The sequence below is a fragment of the Triturus cristatus genome, chromosome 11 (genome assembly GCF_964204655.1).
Source record: "Triturus cristatus chromosome 11, aTriCri1.1, whole genome shotgun sequence".
NCBI classification, from domain to species: Eukaryota; Metazoa; Chordata; class Amphibia; order Caudata; family Salamandridae; genus Triturus; species Triturus cristatus.
Window position 1 is genome coordinate 1,138,566,516 of NC_140594.1, and position 15,882 is coordinate 1,138,582,397.

Sequence of the window (15,882 nt, forward strand, 5' to 3'; positions counted from 1 at the left end):
GCTCCCTGGTACAGACTCTAATGAGAATTGCATAATTGTGGACACAGTATCCCCTAAACATTGCTCTATGGTTAGTAGGCTTTCGCTAACTCCCACTATGCTAAGGTCAAGTGTGAACAGGAGCGTTGATTCTTTCCTACCCTTAGTTAATGAGCAGGCACACTTAGAGGGAATAGGACCATGCTCCGATATTGATGTGTCGACCACGGACAGGGATAAAAGCGTCAGCATACCAATGCCAAAAAGCAAAGAGACAAAAAGCAAAGCGAAAACAGAAATACACAGAGCTAGCGCCAAACAAATGTAGAGACAAGGGTGGGTGTTATCAATTATGTAGGACCTCCGCCCCTGTAGAGCAAAACGATGGCAATGGGGAAGCCCATCCTAGAGAGAAGGATTTACAAATTATAGAATCCAACGTAGTGCTGGGGAACGAGGGATTCTGGGGGAGGATGGAGACTTTGATAACCACCCTTTTAGGGACAATTAACCAACAAGTCCTTAATATAGATAAGAGGTTGAGGGTATTAGATGACCATGTGTTAAAACTAGGCACAGGGCAGAACTCAATAACAACACCACATTTGGGGATAACTAATATAGACAAACCCCAAAATATTGAGGTTAGTAAGAAAAGTAAAGCCCACATTAATGCGACTTTGCCAACATCGAAACCGAGCACAAGTAAAGATCTATTAAATGTGGAACCTCTACCCAAACAGGTATTCAATACCAAAACAACTAAGGCAGTTACCCCTGGAGGTGTGGATCAAATTACTGTTAGAAGTAATAGGGCAACAACGAGACAAGCCAACAATAATGATCAAGATCCTCCGACAGCTAAGTCGGATTTAACTGAGGCAACTAATATGAGACAGATCCCGGCTCGTATTAGCCTACCCCCAGAGTGTGGGGCATATGTATTGGTCCTAGTTAACGTGCCAAAATTGAGGAAGGACCAAGAGGAAAATCCCACAACTCTTAAAAATAGAACTCTTCATTGGCTCTCTGAAAATTGCAATTTCCCAATGGAAGAAGCAGGGGAGATTATTCATACCCAAAGAGTAGGGTGGGTGGGTCCACTGCGAAAAAAGTTTGAGGGGGACTGCATAATCATAAATTTTAGATCCCCACAATGGGTACAATCTACACTTGCAAAAGCCCCATCGCCTTCACCCTGGGAATTCAATACTACTTTGCATCCCCTCGGATATTTTTATAGGCACTTAATAGATTTTAATCTCAACCCTGGGACTAACCCCCAAGTATATCAACTGGACCTGAATTATAACAACAGGAATAATTACGGATTCCCTCACCGGGATTCAAACCTTAATCTTAGGAATGGTCCCCTATTAGGTCATCGGACCATACCCCCACCACACCTAATGTCACATTTATCACTCCCTATTCCCCCCCAGTTCATTCCAAGGGAGAGACCTTATGGGAGGACCAATGCAAATTGCAACATGTCTCAGAATGAGTTGAGGTATATATATAATATCCCAACGTACAATCGATTTGAACATGCTTTTTCCAACTTAGAGTGTCAGGATTGACTGGGGAAAAGATAAAGAGAATGTGAAGATGTATTTAATGTCAATGGGGAACATTCACATTGTAAACAAATTAATATATCTCAGACAATGGTAGCACATGACGCCATCGTCTTATCCCCAGTCACACATGAGGACATAACTACCTTACCAACCCAACTTAAGCAGCGTGTTAGGAATAAGTTCTCTGGACCTTCTAGTCATTCTAATTTGTCAATCCTTAGCTGGAATGTTGCTGGCCTAGAACCAAGATTGCTAGACCCCCAATGGGTCCAGCTATTGGATGGCAAAGATATTATCATGTTTCAAGAGACATGGGCTGTTGGAAATCTACATATAGAGGGCTACCATTGTTTTAGTGTGACTACACGAAAGCCTATTTTTGGTCGTGCAGTGGGAGGATTATTTATAGGCATCAGGACATTGGTGGGTGGTACTATTAAAGACTTATCAGAAGGGAACCCGAATATTCAGGTCCTTGAGTTGAAACAAAAGTCCAGGATTTATATAATTAATTTTTATAATAATGATTTTCTTTCCATACCCAATAAGAACTACATAGCACTCTCTAAGACTTTACAAAAATTGGAAGCTAATTTAGAATCAGAGGAGGAGATAGGGATTTTAATTGGGGGGGATTTTAACGCAAAACTTACAAAGAAATGCTGGTCTGAGGAGAATAATCATTTAGATCAAGCTGAACGAAGGGGTTTTGAATTAGCAAATATACTAAGTGAGCATATCCTCAGTGATGCTATGGAAACAGGTCAAACACCTAGCATGGATTGTGTCCCTACGTTCAGAGGGAGGGACTGTCGTTCAATCATTGACTTTATTTTTATGTCCTCTTACTTAGTAGATCGTGTAATAGAATCCAAAGTGATAGAGACATCATTTGGTGATCATAATCCCCTCACAATTACTTTGCATCTAGGCCCCAGTCCCGCATATGCGAAATCAAATGGCGCAAGAGACATCACACCCTCTGGTGATGGTCTGCGACTAAAATGGAGGGGAATTGATAGTGGGGCCATTTTAGAAAATGTGAGAAGTGAACATCCTGAATTAATTCATTCCTGTTTACGTTTAGATGGGAATAGTCACAGAATAATTGCAGATTTTGGCAAACTGTGTTTAGTAATAAAGAATCTTTTGTCAATTCCACTGCCAAAGAAAGGGAAAGAACCAAGGTGGTTCGACTCCACCTGTTCAACGGCAAACAGGGAACTTCGTAAGGTACTATCTACCAAGCCAAGGTGTATAGTAGAGGTACAGGTGGCTAGGAAATACTATAAATTAAAAACAACTGAAAGAAAGGCTGTACTACTGACGGAACAGTGGGAATCGCTGGTCGAAAGTGCTAATCTGAAGAGCAGCGGCCCCTTCTGGTCAGCCGTCAGGAAAATGCGAGACATGGGCAAACACCTATCCCCAATTAGCTGTAATATAACCAGCAGTATCTGGGAGGCCCATTTCTCCAAAATATATGCCACCCCTTCCAAGGAAGTAATTATCTCTGTCCCTGAACAGCCGTGCAGTCTACAGATTGACCTCCATGAGGTAGTCATAGCCATTAGAGAGAGCCTTGGTAACAAGGCTCCAGGCCCGGATGGACTCCCTATAGATGTTATCAAGCACAGTCCGGACCTGTGGGCACCAATTCTCCTTAATGTTTTTAATGGTTTGCCAATGGTGCCTATGCCTAAAACTTGGGCTACCAGCACCATAGTCCCAATTTTTAAAAAGGGCGAAAGGTCAGACCCAGTTAACTATCGTACAATCTCGCTCCTGGATAGTACCTTAAAAATTCTTGGGGGAGTTATTTATAATAGGATGATAGAGTGGACTGAAGATATAGATCTATTGGACTCGTGCCAGATGGGATTTAGGAGTGGGGTAGGCACGGTGGAGCAATGTTTAAACCTAAAGCTGATAATAGATAAGTATAACGTTGCTCGATCGACCCCCATTTATCTCGCATTTATGGACCTTTCATCCGCTTTTGACCTAGTTAATAGATCTAAATTGTGGGCTATGCTTCTTAACTATGGTCTGGATGAGGCCCTTGTAAATTTCCTGGCTTACCTTCATACTGAGCTTAAGGCACAAGTTAGGATTGGGGCAGGTGGTGAAGTATCTGGAGCCATAAAAATAGGTAGGGGGGTCAGACAGGGGTGCGTTTTAGCACCCCTGCTATTTATCATTTATATTAATGGCCTTGCCAAAGCTTTGAAACAAGTGACCAGAGACGTCCCAATTATCCAGGGGCATTCATTGGCAGTTTTATTATACGCAGACGATGCGGTCCTTATGGGCCGCACCCCAAATGCCCTCCGTTCGCTTGTTGAAGCTTTTGTTCAACACATGGAGGCTTTCGATCTGCGTGTAAATTTTAAAAAATCTTTTATCATGTCATGTGGGCCTGGGAAACGGAAGCTCAATACTATAAATGTAGGTTCAGATAAACTAGAATCTGTCACCTCTTTTCCATATCTAGGGTTGGTTTTCGCTGCGAACGGCTTATGGAGTGGGCATTCTGCCCACGCCATGGGCAAGTTCTTGAAAGCCACCAATTCTATATTGAGTCTCTCACGCCCAAAGAAAATAGGCGCCACTAGAGCTATTTTAAATTTTTTTAGATTACAGTGCATTCCTGTAGCCACATATGGGGCTGAGGTCTGGGGATCGGGGAAAACCGCTTTTGTAGGAAAATATTGGGTGCACCTTTCTCCGCTTCTGAATTTATTTGTCATAAAGAATTAAACCTCCCCTACGTTTGTGATTTTATTAGAACTAGGCCAGCTCTATTCTAGATTAGGATCTGGAGGAATAAGTCAGCAACCCTAACACAAAATATTATAAAAGACTGCCTAAAATGTGACCACGGCTTGCTAATACCTTGGCTTGCTGAAGTTTTAAAGACATTGCGCGCCATGGATAAAGGCGATCTTTTCTCCGAACCAACTAGAATTGAGCCTAAAGATAAGTTTGTGGTCAAACAAGCACTTTATGCACTTTTTAACTCAGAAAGAATGGGCAGGGAATTACTTAAATCCACCGTTGTCACATACATGGGGAATGATCTGTGTCGGCAACCACTTCCACCCTACCTTACTCTCCCCATGTCCAATTGGGAAAGATCCTTGCTTTTCCGTTTAAGGGCAGGGTCTGTAAAATTTCTGCTTGCCTTCCCTTTGGGTTATCACCATACAACACAATATAACCCATGCCCGTGCGATGGTATTAGCACACAGAATGATTTGCACTTCCTATTCTTCTGTAAATTTTATCTAAAACATATTAACTGGTTTTTAACTCCTTATTTTAGAAAACAAAGACCCCTTTCCTTGGGGGAGTCCTGTTCAATGTTATTTTCCCTGGATACAGATGAATTAATTTTTCGCACTAGCACTTTCTTGAGATTGATAGTACGTGTACGTAAAATGATGGAAGATCCCTGAAAATTGTCTTATGAGAGTTGTACTTTGAATTACTGTGAAAATGAACTTCTCTTATTGTAGTATTTCTATGGATTGTATTTTGATTTATTGTGCAAATGAATTGTTTTTTATTGTTGTACTTTTATGGATTTTATGAAACACGAATTAAGGTCTTTTGAATTGAATTGACAAATGTGTTCATGAGCAGACATGAGAGGCAATGCTAAATAGATCATCATTCAGCGAGACGAGCATCGCTGTGATTGTCACTGGAGCTCAACACATTGACATGTGCACACATTGTACAGTCCAAGACTACACTGTCCTGCCTACACCAATATCAAATCCATAAGTGATATGTGAGTGGGTACAGGCAAATCTACGTTACACACACACAAACATGGCATGTGTAGCCATCAGTGGAGTAAATTGAACATTGGCATCGTGTGCACAATAATGTGCCATTGAACATGTTGGCACTGTGCACTGTTGATGTTTGACAGATTGCATCGCCATTGTATGGCACCCATATCGTGGTATCTACAGCTTGGCCCCGGCGGTGTGTCACCAGCACCCCCCATTCACACAAGTGCGGTAGTCATAGGCATGGAGACATGTCCAAATGGCGGTTGGCATGCTCTGCCGCCCAAATGGCGTTGCCTCGTGTCAATGCATGGTACCCATATCGCGGTAGCTACCGCCTGGCCCCGGCGGTGTCACCAGCACCCCCATTCACACAAGTGCGGTAGCCATAGGGATGGAGACATTCCCAAATGGCGGTTGGCATGCTCCGCCACCCAAATGGCAGTGCCGCGTGTCAATGCATGGCACCCATAGCGTGGTAGCTACCGCCTGGCCCCAGCGGTGTGTCACTAGCACCCCCATTCACACAAGTGCGGTAGTCATAGGCATGGAGACATGCCAAAATGGCGGTTGGCATGCTCTGCCGCCCAAATGGCGGTGCGTCGTGTCAATGCATGGCATCCATATCGCGGTAGCTACCCCCTGGCCCCGGCGGTGTGTCACCAGCACCCCATTCACACAAGTGCGGTAGTCATAGGCATGGAAACATGCCCAAATGGCGGTTGGCAAGTTCCGCCGCTAAAATGGCGGTAGCGCACACTGGGTCCCTGCGGTGTGTCACCGCCATGGAGCTCGCCCTGGAGCCAATGCGAAGCTCGATAGCGGTGGCATGATGCAATTTTGAAGATCACGGTAGGCGTGCTCCGCCACCACGGAGGCGGACAGTGGCTGCATTTGAAATATGCACCATCGCGGTAGCGTGCCCTGGGCGCCAGCGTTGTATCACTGCCATGGAGCATGCCCTTACAGCCAATGGGAGCCATGATTGTGGTGACATGATGCAATTTTGAAGATCGCGATAGGCGTGCTCCGCCACCGCGGAGGCGGACACTGGCTGCATTTGAAAGATGCAGACCTGGACCACCAATTGCTGCAGCTTGGCACCTTTGAAACGACCCCAGGGGGCTATATATGTGGGAGTGAGCCTCACATTGCCACGGCTCCCAGAGCCTGCTGCCTGAGACCCCTCACCTGCTGCTGCCTCCAGGGACTGCTGCCTGAGACCCTCCACCTGCTGCTGCCTCCAGGGACTGGTGCCTGAGACCCCTCACCTGCTGCTGCCTCCAGGGACTGCTGCCTGAGACCCGTCACCTGCTGCTGCCTCCAGGGACTCCTGCCAGAGACCCCTCACCAGCAAACTTCCCTGCTGTTGCCTCACGTCCACAGTGATGGCAAGGACAGAGAAGATCCGCGCCAATCCCTTCACGAGCGAGGAGTTGGAGGTCCTGGTGAATGAGGTGCTCACACAGTACCCAAGGCTATATGGTGCCCCAAATGTCATCGTACGTCTTCAACAGTGGTGGGGTAGGGCAGGGGGGCCACACATGTAGTTGGACTGATGCATTATGTGCCTGGGAGTGTGGGGTAGTGTCATGCACTGCCTGACATGCTGTCTCCAGTGGGAGGGTGTGTGTACCCAATGCCACAGCTTTCCCTCCCTGCACATGTATGTATGAGTGACCTGTGTTGTGTTGTCAGCCATACAGTGACACAGAAGGTTGTTCATGCTGTAGTCAGAACAGTGATTGCTTGGCTGGATGGCTGTGTGTGCCCCTGTAGTCCATCTCAGTGTGAACCCAGCTGGCCTGCACAGTCCCCACCTACAAAGGCATGGACAACTCACTTAACTTACAGAGTATGACATCAGTCTTTTCACATAGCACTCCAGCTATGGTCCATCTCAGCGCTGTGGTTTGCACACAACTGCCCGTGTGAATTGCATTTTGTATTTGTGAGATCATGTCCCTCCATGTGACCACCATGACACATTCAAATATTCACAGGACAGGAACATTGATGGCTGCGCAGTCTTGGACACAGTGAGTCCACCTCAAACACAAATTGACATGTGATGTATGTGTTGCTCAAGCCAACAATGGACTGGAGATGTGGGCAGGCTAAATGGGTGTTTCAGTGCTGGCATCCTGCATGTGTGTGAGATGTGCAGGGACTGTGTTCCCCCTCACACCTACATGCTTTAACATCAGATTTTCCCATGCAGGGGTCCCATGTGGGCTGTATTATAGTCTCTGATTGACCTATAGTTGGATATGTGATGATTTTGTATCTTGCCGCTATACTGATAGATGTTGGTACATGACACTGTGTCCCTGATCATTTCTCCTTCTTGTCTCCCATGCCTGCAGCTCAAGGTACACCAGCGTAAGGCCATGTGGAGGGCCATTGCAGCAAAGGTGCGAGCCCTGGGGGTCTCAAACCGACGGCGCACCCACTGCCACAAGAGATGGGACGACATCAGCTGGCTGGCAAAGAATGTGGCGGAGATTACCTTGGGGCTGCTTTCTTTGCACTGGGCATCTGGCACGGCGCAGTATGACACCACTAATGGGGCGCATCTTGGCGGTGACACAGCCTAAGCTGGATGCCCGTTTGAAGGAGCAACATCAGCAAGCCAGGGGTGAGCATTTGGGGGTCTGAGTTTGGCTGGGAGTGGCTGCATGTATACAGAGCCTGTGCCAGCGCTGGCCTCTGTGATGTTGGTAGTGTGATGCTGTGGCATGTAAGTGGCTGCTGGCCTGGGTGACTGTGGTATGCATTTGCCCTACCTGTACTTACAAAGGTGATTCGGATGCTGTGCCTTCACATTACATTCGCAGTTGTGCTCTTCAGGTTTCTTCTGCATTGGTGTAGTCTTGGGAATCCCATGGGAGGGAACGGCAGTGTGCCCAATCTGACTGTGCGTACATCAATGCGACCATTGCATGCACCCATATTGGGGAGGCCTATACATCTTACAGCAATGTGCAGCATTGTATTGTCCCCAAGGTACGACATGGTGGGTGGCATGGGCTAATGTCCATTGTGGACTGTCATGTTGTAGTCTGGGTCTGTGTTGTCCCCTCCTGTTCCATGCAGTTCTGTCATTGGGAACAAGTAGTGTGCCCACATCATGTCCCTAGGTGTGCTCAGAACTAGTTGTGTGTCTGTTTGAACAGAGCCACAAGCAGGGTGTTGTGCTGTGTGATCATCACATGGCTCACTCATGCCCGACTATCCTGTTTCCACGCACTGCTTCAGTCTAGGTAGTGAGTTGGCACAGTGTGATTGCTCAGGGTGGTGTGCAACATGTAGATTTAGTCAACTTCTGTAATGCATTGCTTACATATATTTGTTCTGTTGCTACCACTGACCTGACCCTACAGCTCTCTCTCTCATGGAGCATCACCTGTGGTTACGGAGGGACAGGAGACGGACACCAGTGGGGATGAAACTAGCACCACAGCTGCCCAGGAGCCCAGTGACACAGATATCACCAGCGCCTCAGAGGGAGACAGGAGTCTGCTTGAGGAGTCCCAGCCTGAGACGCAAAGCATCACATCATCCTTTGCCAGCGGGGATGCATCCATGTTGGAGGGCACAGGGAACGGGGACTCTGCATCTACTTCCACCACACAGTGGGCAGTGCCCACCCTCCCAGCCACTTCCTCTGGTGCTGTCCGTGTCCGCATCAGTAAGAGGGGAAGAGTGTCCTTCACCCCTGGCACCGCTGCCCCTGCCCCTGTCCCCCTGTTGCCATCAGTGCTGAGTAAGTGGAGCTTTTGCGCCAGCTGTGTGTAGGCCAGACAGCTCTCTTCAATGCCTTCATTGACCAAGACAAGAAATTGGCCCAGGTGGTTGCTTTCATGGAGGGCATACATTCCGACGTGGGTGGGCTGCACCGGACAGTCCAGGCTTTGTCATCAACAGTGACGTCTGCCCTGCAACAGGCACATACTCACAGTCCTGTTCCAGTCCCTTTGTCCATCCCCCAGGCAGTGGCCACGTCTGACGATAGTGACCATGGTCCACATACATCAAAATTACGATGCAGCACACGGAGCACACAGCAGCAGCAACCCAAGCGGTCCCGGGCACAGACACCATCCCCACAGCAGACCAAAGCCACCCCAGAGCGCAGGGAGAAAAGCCCGTCAGGCGACACCAGTGGACAATTAGCTAAGCAGCAGACCTCAGGCACACATGCCTCAGTGGCATCCCCATCCAAGGACTCTCCTGCCCCTAATGCATCGCACAAAGATAAGCGTACAGTGTCTGTGCCCACCAAGGAGGTGGTGCATGCCAAGGGTACACCTAGGAAGGGTTCCAGGGCAGTATCACCAACCACCTCAACTCTCATTCCAAGCCCAGTGAAGCAGGGGAAGGAGGGCACTGTAGGGGTGACACTGACTAAACAGGGGAAGGGGGGCAGAGGCGAAGCAAGGCGAAGCATTCGGCTGGGTCTAGCACATCACCAAAGGGGCTGCCAGCACCTGCACCTGCTGCAGCAGTGGTGGTGGGTGTGCCTGTTGTGCCCACACCACTTCCAATTGATCCACAGTCAGTCAAGCCATTTAGGATCCCCAAGAAGTGGAAGGGCACCCCTCCACAATCTCCCAGCCACACCGTGACTCCCGTCTGCATGACTTCACCTCCACGTGCCACTACACCACCTGGTCCAAGCAGCCCTCCAGCTTGCCAAGCCACTGATAGCTCTACTGCAGATGTTCCGCTCTCTCCCCGTCAAGTGCCCCGACAGTCCCCGAGACACAGCCAGCTCCCAGTCTGCCTGACAGCCAAGTCTGAGTGTTAGTCACCCTCACACACCTGTGTCTCACACAGGTGGGCCTGTACTGCACATTGTTGCCCCCTGACTGTGTTGCTGACCATGGAAAGGTACAGTTGCACACATTCCCTGTGCAGCTTCTCATGGACTCAGTCTACACTTTGTCATGCCCACTGGCCTTGTCGTTCACTGCTGTGTGCCCCCTGCCTGTGCAACTTCTCATGGACTCAGTCTGCACTTTGTCCTGCCCACTGGCCTTGTCGTTCACTGCTGTGTGCCCCCTTCCTGTGCAGCTTCTCATGGACTCAGTCTGCACTTTGTCATACCCACTGGCCTTGTTGCTCTTTGCTGTGTTGGACCCTTCCCTGTGCAGCTTCTCATGGACTCAGTCTGTACTTTGTCATGCCCACTGGCCTTGCTGCTCTTTGCTGTGTTGGACCTTTCCCTGTGCAGCTTCTCATGGACTCAGTCTGCACGTTGTCATGCCCACTGGCCTTGTCGTCCACTGCTGTGTGCCCCCTGCCTGTGCAGCTTCTCATGGACATGCTCTGCATCCTGTTCCTTGCTCCTCTCTTTTAATGGTACCTATCTGTGCAATATGTGAATAAAGACAGTTGCTCCTGTTGTCTATTTTGTCAGTGTCCTTACTGAATAAAGTTCTTTTGCTGTGTGTAAATGGTTTACTCTGCCACATGGTCTGTGTGGCACTTCAACATAGTCAATGTTTGGGCTCACTTACTCGGGGCCCGATTCACAGAACTAACTTAAGACAAAATCCTAAACTTGCTACTTTTGGTATTCACAGAAGTTAGGATTTTGTCTTAAGTTTGTCTTAAGACAAACTTAAGACAGACTTAAGACAGACTTAAGACAGACTTAAGACAAACTTAAGACAGACTTAAGACAAAATCCTAATTTCTGTGAATACCAAAAGTAGCAAGTTTAGGATTTTGTCTTAAATTAGTTCTGTGAATCGGGCCCTCTCTTTTTTTCAGGGGTGACAGGGTTTTCAGCTCTTCTTGACCCAGATACTTGTGGTGGCAATGGTGTCAATTTCATATGGTTAGCAGTAGTCATTTACTTGAGTAGTTCATGTTAGCTATATCGTACACATGTCAGGTTGGGGGGCACTGCCAACACAGAGTGGGTTTCTGCACACAGTATTGCAGGCAGGCTGTCCAGGATCATCATATGTGTGTTCTTCCTATATGTGTGCCCAGTGGTGTATGTGTGTGGTCATCTTGTGATGGCCAGTGATCCTAGTCCCATGGCTTACTTTCCATTTGTGCTCTTGGATGGCCAGGTAGTGTGCAGTGAGAAGGGGGTGAGTTTGTGGGGAGTGTTGATGTGTACATACCTCTGCACTGTCAACTACACACATGTGTCACCAAGGAGTTGTGTGCCTGTTGTTTAGCTTGTTCATCCATGTGGATGTGGCTGTATGCCCATGTGTGAGTTGTATGTTGTGCACTGTGCAGTGTGTTGGCGTGTCCTTGCAGTTCTTTCTGACTCCTACCTGTTGTTTTTGTAACTTGTGGGTATGCAGAGAGTGTTACTGGCAAGTCAGAGTTGTGTTTTGTTGCACATCCATGTGTCTGGTGGCTGTTTGTGGGGACTGTGCAGACCTGCTGCTCTACACTGTCATTGTGGTTGTGTTTTCTCATGCCTTGCTGTCCCATGGTGCCTTCTTGCCTCCAGTGTGGCATGTTGTGTGTGTTGTCATGCCATCCCCTATCTGTGCTTCAGCTGCATACCCATTGTGAGTCTGTACTCCCTCTCTTTGTGTATGGTACACTCCTGCCATGTCCCCTACTGACATGCAGTACACTTCACTTTGGTGTGGGCTGTCCCCTTAGTTTGTATGTGTGTGTGCCTCCCCATGACTTCATTTGTGCCACTGTGCTTTGTGGTGCAGTTCTTTGTCCAGGGTCAATGTGTCACTCAGGGCATTTCCCAATGGGTCATGTGTGATGTTCTGGTGCTGTTTGTCAGTCATGGTTGCTCCATTGCAGTTCAACTGTGTGTGCTGCCCAGTCCTGTGGTCAAGTTGTTTCCACCTTTGTGTCCCAGGCTTGTGCATCTATTGGGGGTTGTGTTGGATGTATGTGTGTTTATGTTATTGCTTCACTTCCTGGGTGTGCTGTTGTGTTTGTGCTGTGCTGTGAGGTGTTGTGTGTGTTTCCCTGGTCCTGTGCTGCTGTGCTGTGTGTTGCTGTGCAGCCACTCCTGCATTGTGTGTCTCCATGATTGTTTGTTGTGTGGTGCAGAGTGTGTATTGTCCTGGCTTGTTGTTGTGCAGGGGGTGCACAGGAGGGGCACATGGCATGTGCCATCATGGGGTGTGCTGGTGTATGGTGGGAGTCTGTGTGGCCCTATGGTATTTATGCCCTGCCCATGCCTGGCACTGGCCCTGCCTTCTGCATTGTGCACATGTATTTGCTTGTGTTCGCCGCTGCAGTGACATGACCGGGACATTGCTGCATGGTGGCGGTAGCTGTGTGTCCAGGATGCATAGGGGTGACTTTGTGGCAGGTGGGTGATGTGTGGGTGCCCTTGTGGATGTGTCCCTGTCCCCCCTAGGGTGTCTGTAAAGGACCTTGTGTCAGCCCGTGTGTTGTGTTGTTGCATACCTGCGGCAGCGTCCGCGGCAGTCCATGAGTTCCTGGTGATGTAGCAGGTACAGCACCAGAAAGACGTGTAGAGCTGGGTCCATGGCGGTCGTGACCGGGACTCTGCTTTCGCGCTCCACTGTCGAGTTTCTGCCGTCTCTGGTTGGGCAGTGTCTCCACTGCGGTGCGTCTGCTTGCTTGAGTCATCCTAATTTGTGGAGCGGGGCGGACGTCATTCCACACGGCAGAGAGTCTCCATTGGCTCTCACTTTGATGGCAGTGCGCGTCGCACCACGGCGGTCGGGAAATGGCCTATGTTTGACCATACTACTATGGCGGGCGTGAGGTTCGCTGCTCGCGGGCGGAAAAAGGCATTTTTACGAACTGCCAGCGCCGCTGTGGTGCCACCGCCCTACATCCTAATGGACCCCAAAGTGTTTTGTCACTGCCTCCAACAGCTTTCAGTCACCTGAACCCCCAAAATTCTCTCTCTCTCTCTCTCTCTCTCTCTCTCTCTCTCTCTCTCTCTCTCTCTCTCTCGTGCATCAGTGTCACTGTAGTACAATTACGCCATTGTCCAGGAGCATGTGTGCAGTTGTGCATCACTGTCACTGTAGTACATTTACAGTGTCACAGTATGCTTTTTATGTGAACATCGAATACAATGACTTTTTGTCTTCACCTGAGCACTTTGTGAATTGTGGACCAGGCTCCGCATTGACTAACGTGAGAACAAAAAGGCTCTCCTTAGAGATCCCCCACATACACACACACATCGCTGATATTGGTGCAGAGGCAAGATGGCCTTGATGGGTGTGCTCACGTCCAGGAAGATTTTCCTTAACACATTTGGATTCTGAATGAAGAGCAGGCGAAAGCAAGGACTTGGAAATCCAGTGACAGCTGGCAGTCTAGCATGAAGGGAAGGTACTTGACGTGATGGATGTGAAAGCCACGTGTATGCCTGTTAGAAATGGGGGTCTCTAGATGGTAGAGGTAGGTACCTTTTTCCAAATAGGGACCCTTGCTTCTAGTCAGGGTAAGGGGGATACTCTTCTAAAATAATCCCTGCTCACCCCCTTGGTAGCTTGGCACGAGCAGACAGGCCTATCTCAGAGGCAGTGTGTAAAGCATTTGTGAACCCATACAGTAATACAGTGAAAACACTACAAATGGACACCACACCAGTTTAGAAAAATAAGTAATCTTGATCAAAACCAAAACTATACTAAACAACAAATATCCACAATACAGTAATAAAAATATGACTTTCAGATGGTATAAATAGTTCAGTTCAAAGGAAATTGTACTTTTCACACAATGTATTCGGGATGCGCCACGCAAACTAACAAAACAGGCCGCAGGGAAGGTGATGCGTTGGTTCCCTACACTCAGGGAAGGTGATGCGTTGGTTCCTTGCTCTGGGGAGGTGATGCATTTCTTTCTTACTGCGTCCACACACAAATCCTTTGTTCTCTGAAGGCAGAGGGTGTCTGTACCCGGCCAAAACCAGATCTGTCCTCACTGGTGCAGCTTCCCGGCACGAGGTGGAGACAGCATTGTTAAAGGCAGACCAAGCCCTTTCAGGTTTAAGGAAATCTCCTCCTCCTCCTCCTACTCTATTCAGCTAAGCCCTGACTCATCAGACTTCTGGAGCCGCTGCCCCTCTCCAGCCCCTGTCATCCAAAAGCCAGACATGCAATACACAAACCTAGCAGCGGCTCTCTGGATGGTTAGGCAAGAATGTACCTTCTTTCTAAAAGTGGTATTTTCAAACACAGAATGTAAAAACCACCCTCACTAAAAGACGCATTTTAACATTCTGAGTTCAGGCTGTTATATTTCATATTGGTACCCTAATATAGGTCCAGGGAACATCGTACACTTTCCCTACATCATCTCCCCTTCATTTCATATGAACGAGCCTTATTAGGACATAACTTCTAATTAGGACAGAATGCCTTATAGGGACATAACGCTTTATAAGGACTGATGCCTAGTTCCATGCAGAGGGAGGGTTTCCCCAATCGATATTGCTAAGACGTCATCCTTAGCACATATGAATAATTTATGAGAACACTACCCGGGGGGTATACCTCACCTCTCCTATCTACGCACAAGGTTTAATCCCCTATGTAATCCTCATACTAAACAATAGCTAACACACGTACATGGACTGTATAAATACAGCACCTCTTGCTATTAGTAGTCAGGAGGGAACAGAGATTTCAATGCCGACACAATGACCAGAGACACTGAGACTCCTGCATGTAGTCGCTCCAGCTGACAGTGGTCTAACCATCCATCGCGGGGTGTCCAACTCGAGTCCAAGACAAAGTCCTGCACTCTCACTATTCAGGTAATGGGATTCGACTAAATCCTAGTGGGATTTTTGGCTCCTAGGCTTATTAGCTCTTTCGCACCTACTCACATGCTAGGTACACTTAGGTACATTTAGACAGGCATTTTAGGAGTATGTGCTTTATTTTATAAATGCATTTTCTATTCATGTATATGTTCATGACTATTGCAAAATGGTAGAACTGTACTATTCCTTTTTATTCACTGTACTGCTGATCCTATATCTCTGCTACTGTGTAACAGTTGTAGCAGCGCATATATTTTACATGAGAAGAACAACGTTACAATAAATTCTTATTGTAAACACGCCCAACTGTTTATTCTGTGTATCTCTCTGAGAGAAAATGAGCAAGCACGAGTGACTGGGTGAAAATTAGTATATTTTTTCCACGAGTCTGAGGAATCAGGGTTTGTTGTGTTCTGAGGTTGCCAAAAATTAATCTCTCTGATAAAAGGAGATTCTAGTGGCACTGTGATCTAGCTAATGCAAAACGAGGCGAACATACTCGGCGGGGGTGCACAGAGTCAGTCTGCCACCAGACCCACAGTGTATGTTATCCAAAAGCGCAGGTCCTGCATGAGAATACTATAGGAACTACACTACAAGGCATACTAAACTTTATTTTTCTACCACGTTCCCAGGGGTAGTTATGTTTATAAGATGTTATAAAAAAACTCCCAATTCTGTCCTATGGGAACAGGCAGCCTTGCAATAGTGAAAAATGAAATTGGCAGTAATTCACTTTCAGGACATGCCACAAACACAAGGG

General features: G+C 47.8%; 1 long non-coding RNA gene across 1 annotated transcript in view; it reads left to right on the forward strand.

The window, feature by feature from the left end:
* Positions 1 to 10,715, forward strand: part of LOC146786208 (uncharacterized) — a 344,235-nt gene extending 333,520 nt beyond the window's left edge. Inside the window, exons 4-5 of the long non-coding RNA XR_014970577.1 lie at positions 7,726 to 7,997; positions 8,743 to 10,715. This is a non-coding gene — a long non-coding RNA (uncharacterized LOC146786208). The remainder of the gene's footprint in view (positions 1 to 7,725; positions 7,998 to 8,742) is intronic.
* The last annotated feature ends 5,167 nt before the right edge of the window (positions 10,716 to 15,882 follow it).